Genomic DNA, 11,597 nt, shown 5'->3' with positions numbered 1-11,597 from the left:
ACTAGGGACTGGAGCTCTGATTAGATGTTTTTGGTTGTAACTGATGAAAACTGCAAGAGACTGTTTTGCTCTGCCAGTTGCAGACTCAATCAATCGACACTCAGTGGATCATGCACATGGCAGCTGGTTAAGATTTAAGGCAAAATGCACTTCCTGATGACGGATTCCATAAGGTTTTGGTACACATATGCTGATTTCTAAAATAACTGTAGTAACTACACATATTAAACCCATTTAGCAAATACAGACTTCACTAGGAGTCCTTGAGGCTACAGATCTCACATCACAATTAACTATAAATGAAGCTTGTACAGATATGCTCTTAACAAACACATAGTCAAGCTTAGACTGTTTATAATCAAATACATTTCAAAGACAAACAAACCCTGGAATTCATTAAAATTGTGTAGGCTTCAAGCTAAGCCTATATGATGTAAGCATGTTAGCACAGTGAGCAGCAGTGTTAATCGAATATGCATGTTGCTCATTGTATCTGCATGTTTGCAAGCACCTTTTCATGTCCAGCAGTAGTGTCTGCAGCCACAGAAAGGTGCTTGCAAGCACAAGCTCAGAACGTAAGCAAGATGGCTTGCTTATAATCAAAGCTGAGGTACAATCATTTGCTGTAGACCAGAAATATTACGGGCAAGTACAGTGAAATAATTCTGAAGGAAGGGAAGTAAAATGGGGGGGGGGGGGTTGTTCATAGGTTCATAGGTGTGTACTAGGCTAAATGGCCCTGGAGCCCTTACAAGCCTAGCCCATTACCCTGGCATTGTGCCACCCGACCTTATTTCCCAGTGCCTCTGTCATGCAGAGCCACTGGAGTGATCCCCGGGGTGAATTTTCTATTTCCCATCCACTCATCAAGATTTCTCAATAATGGTTTGTACTGCATAATTAATATGGAATGGGAAATGAGTAAAGTGTACTCATATACTGCAGAGAAATGTGCTGATGTATCAAGGAAATACTTCTAACATAAATTCTGCAATACTGATGTAATGATTTAATGCCAATGACAATACTGGAGCTATGTACCTAAATAAAAATGGACATGCTAACAAAGGATGTGATATGAATATAAAATTGCAGTGTAAAAAAGGTGAGTTAATGTGTTATACACATGTTAATAAAACATTGACTTGAGATAAGAGCAAGGACAGAAGATACATTATGGGATCAGTGCATATACTGCAGTTATTACATATGAGATGCATATACAGGGAATCTATATATGCAAGCTGACACCACTGATATATTCTCCACCGCAGCATGTATACACAAGAACAAATGGACCTTACAGCTGTACTGCCGTGTACATCAGAAATGAGCATGTTTTGCAAAGAAATGTCAGTGGCACCCATAGGAAAGGGGTGTATCACCTGTGAATATGCAACAGGCAAGCAAGTGTTACATAGTCATGTAAATGCTAAATGGTAATCTAATAACACAAAACAAATATAAGTAAGAAATAATGACACAGCTCAGATGGCATGTCAGGATTTCAAGTTTTCCATTGCTTTTCTGCAAATATCTCAGACATCGTTATACTGGGCATGCTCACATGAAATTGTAGTGAACAGTAATACAACAGCAATTCAGCAGCACCAACATATAATAAAGTGCTGTAACACAGGAGCAATCACAGTTTCTGATGGCCTAGTAGCATGTCATATGGTAAGAAACATTTATGGTAGCCCTTATCTGCCATTAAGCTGTATATATTTTTTATTTTATTTATTTATTTAGTAATTTATTTATTCTTTGTTGACTGGGTTAATCCCACTAGGCTGGAAGTCTCTTTTCAGGGAAGACCCGCATACTCACATTTACACACGCACATATATGTACTGATATATACATACACACACACACACACACACACACATATATATATATATATATATATATATATATATATATATATATATATATATATATATATATATATATATATATATATATATATATATACACACATATATATAGCAAACAAGACTGCTGAGTGATTTGCCTACAGAGCTACATACTTGCCAGACAGATATTAATCGTGTTCTAAATCCTTATCTGGAAGTTGGTATTTTCATCTATTGTCTTCCTTCCACCAGTATGATATGGTAGCCAAACATGGTCTAGACTGGAAGGTCAGTGTATACAGGCTTGTCTATGCTGCTAACAGGGAGAGCAAATGCTGCATCTTGGAAAGGTCCCACCATGGAACCTCTAGTCATCCATCCAAGGTCACCACCTTGCCAGGCTTTGTCCTCACGGTACTGTAAAGCCACTTTATTGAAGCAAACACCAGTCTTGAGTTTTTTCCATAGCTTCCATGACTTTACAGTGCTTTTCACACAGTATATGAATTACCCTCACTGCATTTTCTCCTGCTATTGGACCTTGTGCTTTTTTATCAGAGTCATCATCACTGAAGCTCCTCCTTTTCCACCACCTTTCACCCCAACATCTTTCCCTTTGGGAGGCATACCGACTACCTCATACAAACAAAAAACTCAGACAGAAAGTAATTCCAGCAGCTCCATGCCCACAAGAAGACCACATCTCACCTTCATAAAAAGGACCTCCCAAGACTGGGGTACACCTTATTTCAGTGTATATAATGTGACAAAAACAATTGCAGTAATAAAGAAATGTACAGATAAAGACATCCAATTCAGAGCGTAATTATTTGGGGAATAAATAATGCCTGTGAGCAATGAATGAAATAATAACCTTTCCATCATGTCATTTTCAAACATAGAATAAATAGCAAATATATATAGCTCACAGCAAATATATTTAATATAATAAAATACAACTTTTCACGTAAAAAAAGCTTTCTCAAGTATCTAAAAAATCCAGCACATACATGTTTTATATATATATATATATATATATATATATATATATATATATATACATACACATAAGCCCCAGTTAATAGACTTATTCAATTTAATCACATAATTAATGCATAATTAGTAAGATAAACCTCTTTGCTTTAAAGCAGGTTTATTATGCATATTCTTATGGATTTTGGGAACTTACAAAATGACAAATGTACGTGTAACCCTATTTAAATAATTAAATTAATTGATGGTAATCTGTTTTTCTGTAAACGTGTCATTAAGATCTCCTCTCATTCTTCTATAGACCATGTTTAAATCTAGCCTTTTTAAAATAAGGGGCTTGGCTGTCATGTGATGTGCTGTCTTGACTTTCACCATTCTATAAAATCATTAACTTGGTAGAGCAATTTTGTGTGAAGAAGTTTTAATTTGTTAAAACAAAAGTGCTAATTCAATTTTGTGTGGAATAAAAGCTGTGTTTGGTTCTATCCTGCTGCCTTGTTGTTGTTTTTTGTTTAGTTTCTACAGTTTTGTTATTGGAACTTCTTAGTTTGTTTTTTTCCCCATGGCTGCAGGTGGACTGGCAGGATCACAGCCTCTGTTTAATGAGGTGGATTTGACAGATATGCAGCAGACTGAGGGAAACCTTACCCTTTTAATTCAACAATTGTCACAATGGTTCAATGATTTTTCAAATAATATTAACCCTTCCACTCAGGGAAGGGAAACTGAGCCACCGTTTCATCTGCAGATGAGAAGTGACACCAGCACACTGAATCCATGGATTAATAACCGGTATACTGTTCCTCCTTTATTGCCCAGTGTATGTGACTGCATCACCATAATATTAATCCTCCAGCCCTAGAGGAATGGCTGCATTCTGATTTTAACTTCACGGAGACCCAGCAAAGGAATTCATCAACACTTGCAAACCATTTAAGTGAGTACGATTATAAACTTTTAAAAGTTAAAAAACTACAATTAGAAAATGCATACTTTTCTGAGTCTATTAAAGTTAAGAAAATACCAATAGGGCTTCATATGTGGCATTTCCCCACTGGTTTGGTCAGTAATTCTCTACTTCATAAAGAACTGGTTGTTATGTTTGATCATCATGGATGTGAGTATATGGAGCTTCTAGTAAAATATAACTATAAATTAACTGATGACTTAATAGTGGGCATCAGTCCTTTGGACAATTTAATAACACATGATTTACAGCTTGAGCAGCATAAATTTGAATATACTCGCATCTTTAGCAGTACTGATGAGCATATCCAGTCCATTTGGAAAAGGAAAATGTATCAGCTTGAGCAGAATCAACATGATTATTTAAATAATAAAGCCTATCCCAACTCCCCTACATCACAGGAATGGGGGAAACATTTTACCCCCAATCCCCCACACTTTACCAATGATTATTCAGGGGAACAAGAATAAGGACAGCATATTGAGAGTGAGGAAATTATTCATCAGTATCCTGCTCATGCTTTAAAGCACCCCCCTCTCTGATGATCCAAAAGAATAAAGGAGAAATGTCAAACCAATAAAGAGCAACACAAGAGTTTACCCCAACTCCCATATATGGGTCATCTGAGATGGCAGAATCGCAGATGGAAAACCAAGAACTGGAATTAAGTCAAAGGGACACCTTCTCTAATCTGACTTCTTTTTCATGTAATGTGACCACTAATATGCAGTCTGACTTCAAAGTATATAATTTTTCTGACACCCTATTAATACAAAATGTGGTGATCTATTTGCAAAGGGTTTAACATTTGTACCGACAAAGAAAACTGACCTAGCTTATGTATTGATGGATTTGAAGGAATATGTGAGAAAAATAACCTTTAGTATTATAGATTCATAAGTTCATAGGTTGGTACTAGGCTATCGGACCTAGGGCCTATACAAGCCTAGCCATAACAATTCCGTGGCTATTTCTTCCCACAGTATTTACTTCCCTGGACCCCTGTCTAGCAGGGTGACTGATGTGATCCCAGGGGTGAATTTCCTATCTCCCATCCAATCATCAAGGTTCTTTTTGAAGAGGGCCAAAGAGGCACTCCGCTTGACATGTATGGGAGTCTATTCCAGAGTCTGGGGAGTCTCTGGGTCAGGAACCTATCCCGCCAGCATATTTTGTTCATTGGGATGACAAGATTTAGATCCCTGGAGCGTGTGCCTCTGAGGGATTGGGATTTCTTTAAGTGTAGCATGTCTAACAGCTCTGGGTTTGACATGGCCTTGTATGTTAAGCAGAGATCGCCTCTGAGTAGACGATATGTGACAGAGTATAGGTGGAGTTTTTTCGATGGTCAGCATAGGGCATCTGCTTTAGGCCTGTGATTCTTTTAGTGAGATATTTCTGCAGCCTTTCCAGTTGTTGCAGATGTCTTGAGAGGTACATGTGTTGTATTCCATAATGGGTCTAATGAGGGATGAGTACAGTGGGACAATGACCTCCTTTTTTCTGGATGAAAAGACCTTAGTGATGAGGTGTGCCACATAGAAGGATTTTCTGATTGTTGTGGCGATGTGGTTATCGAAGGTGAGACTACTGTCCATCTGTGTCCATAAGTTTCTTATCACACTTTTGGTGTTTAGTGTACTGCCACCTATGTGGTAATTCATAGGTACATGTTTTTTCTCAAAGGGATAACTATACATTTCTTGGCATTGAGCTTGAGCCCATGGCTCTGGCACCAAGCATTTGTTTCTGTAAGGCCCTTTCGTAGAATATCCACATCATTTGGGGATTCAATAATGGCTCCCAGTTTGCAGTCATCTGCAAACTTTGTTAGCCAGAGTCCCTTAATGTTGACCTGTACTTCAGAGAAGTAGATGCCAAACAAGAGTGGTCCCAGGACTGAACCCTGAGGTACTCCACTTGTCACTTGTCCGGAGCTGGATTTGGAGTCGGCTACATTTACAGTGTAGTTTCTGTCAGTAAGCCAGTTGGCAACCCATTGAGTGACGTAGGGATTAATGCCCAGCTTAATAAGTTTATCTATGATTCCAGAGTGGGGGATGGTGTTGAAGGACTAGGTGAGGTCCAGATAGACTGTGTGGACCACCTTACCCTTGTCCACAGCTCCAGAGACTGATTCAAAGAAGTCAATCAGGTTCAGGAGACATGTTTAATGAAATGTCATTAGCTATGATAGGTCTTAGGATCTCAACCACCTTTAAAACGCCTATTCATCCAACTCTTCAGGTGTCTGAGAAAATATGCAAGCCTGACATCCAGAATTCACTGAATTTGAATAATGTTAATAGGATGATTATGACTAAAGATGTTGTTAATAATATGACATCTACCAAAAGAAAAATGTTGAGAGATATGAAACAAATGGAGTGGAATGGTGGTAATGGGTAAAAATGACTATGAAAGTAGAATTAATATGATGTTAACCGAGGATACTTATAATGAAGCTTCTCTTAATGAACTATACATGGGCTATAGAAGAATAAGAGGAGATCTTAATGATATGTTTATAGAACATCAGATTACCATCAATGAATTTAATGATTTAAATATGGTTATACCTACAGTTCCCATTTTGTTTGAAATTCCCCAAATCCATAAGAGTATACATAATCTGCGTATGCATCCTGTAATTGATGCACAAGGTTCCATTATTCATCCTATTGCTAAATTCTTAGATGAGAAGTTAAAACGTGTTTATTCAAGAAGCTCATATACATAGAGACTCTTGGGATTTTTTACAACTGATTAATAATTTAGAATATAAAAAAAGTTATACCTTTATGACCATTGATGTAAACGACCTCTACACTGTGATTCCTCATGCTGTTGGACTAGAATGGTTGTTAAAAAACGGGCTCCTGCAGGACAGAATTAACTTATATGACAGCTTGATGGATATTGTTCTAAAAAATAATGTTTTCATCTTTAAAGGTCAGTATTATCTGCAAAGTAAAGGAGTAGCAATGAGCTCTACCTGTGGAGCCCTTTTTGCTAATTTTGCAATGATTATCTGGGAAAGAAATTCTTGTTTAATAGAAATGTTATACATTCAAGCACATTTTATATAAGATACCTGGATGACATCTTTGTGGTATGGGATGATAATAAAGAAATAATGTCATCCTTTATAGAATATATATTTACTCCACTACTGAATTTTTACAATTTACTTATGAAATTGATGATGCTAACATAGCCTTTGTAGGTATATGATTTGGTAAGGATGTTGTGAATAATAGATTTACATCCTGTATATTTAGAAAACCCACCAATTCAAATGCCTTCTTCCACTACACCAGTGCCCATCCCACTACACAGAAAAACTTAGTGTTGAAAAGGCAGTGTATCAAGGCTGCTTGAATGATTACACTTGAAGAAGAATTTTGGGATGAATGTACACACATAAAGGAGATATTTTCCACCAGAGGTTATCCATATTATTTTATAGACAATCTCATATATGAGGTCATTAATAAAAGGGAGTGAGGATTCTTTACTCCCATTGTACATTCCCAGTTTTGAGAGGACAATCTGGACAGGAACATAGTCCTGTAAAGAAAGGTGGAAGTTTAAATGAAAATATTAATAATAAGCATTATAGGAATGCACTTATTACCATGTATAGTGCTGATAGCCAATTTATAAGATGGGTTCTTGATAAGAACTGGTCCATATTAAAAGAGGATAGGCAGATTGCACACAAGGTTAGTGAGAAACCGATTGTGGTTTACAAAAGAGATAAATGTTTGAAAAATATTTTGGATGATTTCTAAAAGTCTAATGACCCCAATAAGAGGGCAAATATGGGGAAATGTGGGAGATGCTCTTATTGTAAATTTATATTTGAGGGTGACCAGTTTACTATAAATTCAGCTGTATTTAAACTTTCAGGAAATTTTACTTGTAATACAGTGAGAGTAGTTTATGTTGCTCTCTGTCAGGGGTGTCATGGGTTTTATATTGGTAAACCTGAAAGGAGGTTGAAGGATTGACTGTATGAACACCTATATGACATCAAGAAAAATTAGAAAACTAGTGTACTTTCAAAACACATACAAGAATTTCCTAGACACCATTTTAAGTTTAGTACTCTGGAGAAAGTTACCCCAGGAATGAGAGGGAGGCCCTAGTCCCTATTATTAGAGAATAGAGCTCTGTTGGCAGATCCGGTTTAATTCCAGGAGCTTGCCAGGATTAAATGAACAAACATCAATTGCTTGTTTATTAAAACTAAAGTCATTAACTAGATAAAAAGTGTATGTTTTTATATATAGATATATATATGGGTGTGTGCATTTTTAATGGATTTGATGTGCAATATTTTTATTCTTATTACATATGTTTATTGCAGTTTGTGGTTTTAGCTCATGTCCCTTAGCTTTTATAAAATAAGGGGCTCTGCTGTCATTTGATGTGCTTTCTTGACTTTGACCATTCTATAAGAGCCTTAACTTGGTAGAGCAATGTTATCTGAAGAAGTTTTAATTTGTTAAAACGAAAGTGCTAATTCAATTTCATGTGGAATAAAAGCTGTGTTTGGGTCTATCCTATGGCCTTCATGTTTTTATGTTTAGTTTCTACAGTTTGGTTGTTGGAACTTCTTTATTTCTGTACACATTGAGATAAGGAAGCTGTGTGCAAATTTAAATGCATTCTCCTCAAGGGAAGTGGATACAGCACCAAGTGTCACATACACACACACACACACACACACACACACACACACACACACACACACACACACACACACACACACACACACACACACACTCATGTTGTGCATCAAACCTCCTATCTCTCTAGTGACACAATCAAGAGAGCACTGTATTCATTGTAACCACCACAGGAGATGTCTGACTCATAAGGAGAGGCTCACATCTCAGTGTTTTGTAGAGAAGATGTTTCTGTAAAAACTGGGATAAGGGATCTGTGTGCAAATTTTAATGTATTATACTCAGGGGAAGTAAATACAGCATGAAGCATTACACACAAATATTTCCTATATTTAACATCAAATCTCCTACCTACCTAAATTTGCAATCTAGAGAGCACAGTATTATTCATAAGCACCATGGAAGAAGACTGACTTCAAAGATATGAAATAGCACATTTGTACCTCCTGAAAATCCAGTAATTGGAACAGATGGCACTGTGCATCACAGGTTGTGCAACAAACACATATGTGTGCATAGGCCAGTGTAACATCACTATGACTGCCTTTCATTTACATTATGTTACAGTGAGGGACATTGTCATGTTTCACCTTATGGGATGCCATAGTAATTCACTGTTGTAAACCAGTGGATAGTCAATCAAATTTCCTGCCACTCCATGCTGGGATGATTGCACACTTGTATTGTCTCATACTTGCACTATGTGCATTGCCAAGACAAACATGAAAGTCATAGACAGGACAGGTCACTGCAGAATAACAGTGATGGATTATGTGAGAATAGGTTAACCAAACTTGTAACTCACTTGCATATGTAAACATTGTAGAGCAGACATATGTTAAACAGATGAAATAACTGAGCCAATGTGATTTTGAAATCAAGATAACCCGCTGAAAATATTAATGCAGACATGCAACCATTGTGCAACTGGAGTCTCTCTTTTGTATGTCATTCTTTGACAGAAGCACTGCCAAGCTGACATATGCTGTGATGGCAACACATGCATAATCATATCTTGAAGTGCTGAACTTAGAATGGGAATTAGCAATACTATGTGTTGATCTGTGACAGCCTTCATGCAAAGATCTGTAAAAGACAGGCTTCACAATAAGAAGCAGGCACATTCATATTGTAGTAGGCTAGTGATGTGTTAAGAAAGGGTGTAAACAACATTTACAGCCACAGGAGTTAGACAAAATACTCTGAAACATTGTTTCATCCATCTGTTTTCAAACCTTTAGTGCACTGTAAAAAAAACATTAATACCCAAGTATTATCTAAGCACACCACATAGGAAGTCATACTTCTGATAGTTCACATTTGACAGCAGATTTCAGCAAGTGTGAATGCGTGTGTTTATCTTCATTACCCTATTGAATACTATAATATGTACCTCCAATCCTTTAAATTGTTGAAAAGTACATTAAAATGAATAAACATAGTTAAACGCAGTAATGCAAAGTATGACACAGTTATTCAGCCAAAGGCAATAAAATTACACGCTGTCTCCACAAGCTGCTTACTTCTATTTAGTTTTAGGTGCACTTGTAAACTGGCAGGAGACGTGCAAATGCAGAGGTGGAAGAATAATAATGCAGAATTGAGAAGATGCACTGACAGAGTGAGTTGGAGCCGGGGACAAAGTAACTTATGACAGAAGAAGGATAATGTTGGCTCATTATAATATGTAGCCAAAAGGAAAACATAACATAGTGTACCAAAAACAGTCAGTACCACATAACTAATGGCTGGATTAGAACCATTGAAAAAGGCTAAAAACTATACACATGGAGTCATTATCTTATCATGCCACAAAGGAATTGCTGCTTCATGATATTTAAATAACACAATTAAAACATAGTAACAACTTACAGAAGCAAAAGGGATGACCAGAGAGAGGGAGACAGACAGTGTTTCTAATTATGTGCAGTATTAGTCAGTCTATCTGCATGCCCATGATGTAATAACGAGGTGTTATATGTATAAATGTCTGTGAAAATAGTCTATATGTTGTCTGCATATCAAGTCTGGAGACACGGAATTTTGTTATTTTTCTTTGCACTTGTGTGATTTCTGAATGACAGTAAAGTTTACTTTGACTTTGACTTTGACAGTCAGACAAGTGCAGAGAGGAACAGCAACATTATGTTATGTGGGATGTGTAGGAACATCTGCATGGTGTTTTAGTCTTACTTTTTCTCTGTAGAGTACTTTCAATAGGGATAAATAATGGGTAGGAGAGTGCAACAAACATGAGAATCTCACTGTTAAGGCCATAAAGTTTTTGTAAATTTTGTCTTGCTGTACTATTCAAATGGTATGCTACTGAAATGTATATGGAGAGAAATGTAAACATTTGCAGTAAAATATATGTTAGGAATATGAAATGTCATGATTTAATAAAATGGCCTAGAGGTGTAATTGAAGCCTTGCCACTAAGCAAAAACATCAGTCTACAAATAGGATAATTATTTGAGTACACCACACATGAACTCATACTTCATCACATCCAGCAGCCTGAGAACTGCTAAATTAACTTCCACATTACTGCCTTTAATCTTCCTTTACTCTGTATTCCCAGAAAACAGCAGATCTAAGCATATTTGCATTAAAGATACTGGACCACTGCAGATTAAATTGAAATAATCAGATTTTGCAATAAGAAGTTGAACAGCATTCAGTGTCAATCAGAACTGTTGCACCATGCTGACCTCCACACAAATGCCATGGATATAAAGTGAAGGCTTGTCCATGGGCCATTTCTAGCCATGTGTGTTACGTGTAAATCTATTTTTGACCAGATTAAATATATAGAAAGGGGGTGGACTGGACAGTGAGGAAAATGGGGATGGCAAGCAGAGGCTAGGACACAGGTGAAAGAATACAGGCACTTGCAGAAGGTCATTTGAGAGCACATATAGCTATCCACTTCTTTCACAACATAAATGCACAATTATACATACAACTGCAAGACTTTGAAGCGTCATCACACCAGTGATGGGTGACAACATCAGAATAATGTTGTATGTCCAGATGGACCAAATCAAGTGTGTTAAAAAGATACATACACAAAGTGGAGAGCAA

The 11,597-nt window shown here is 36.9% G+C and overlaps 1 pseudogene; it reads right to left on the bottom strand.

Moving 5' to 3' along the window:
* Positions 1-2,090: 2,090 nt before the first annotated feature.
* Positions 2,091-2,486, bottom strand: LOC122800172 (annotated as a pseudogene).
* Positions 2,487-11,597: the final 9,111 nt, after the last annotated feature.

This window comes from Protopterus annectens, chromosome 4.part0, assembly GCF_019279795.1.
Source record: "Protopterus annectens isolate FY-2018-M chromosome 4.part0, PAN1.0, whole genome shotgun sequence".
In the NCBI taxonomy this organism is placed as follows: domain Eukaryota; kingdom Metazoa; phylum Chordata; order Ceratodontiformes; family Protopteridae; genus Protopterus; species Protopterus annectens.
Note: the sequence above shows the minus strand (reverse complement) of the source record. Positions and strands in the feature narration are given on the sequence as shown.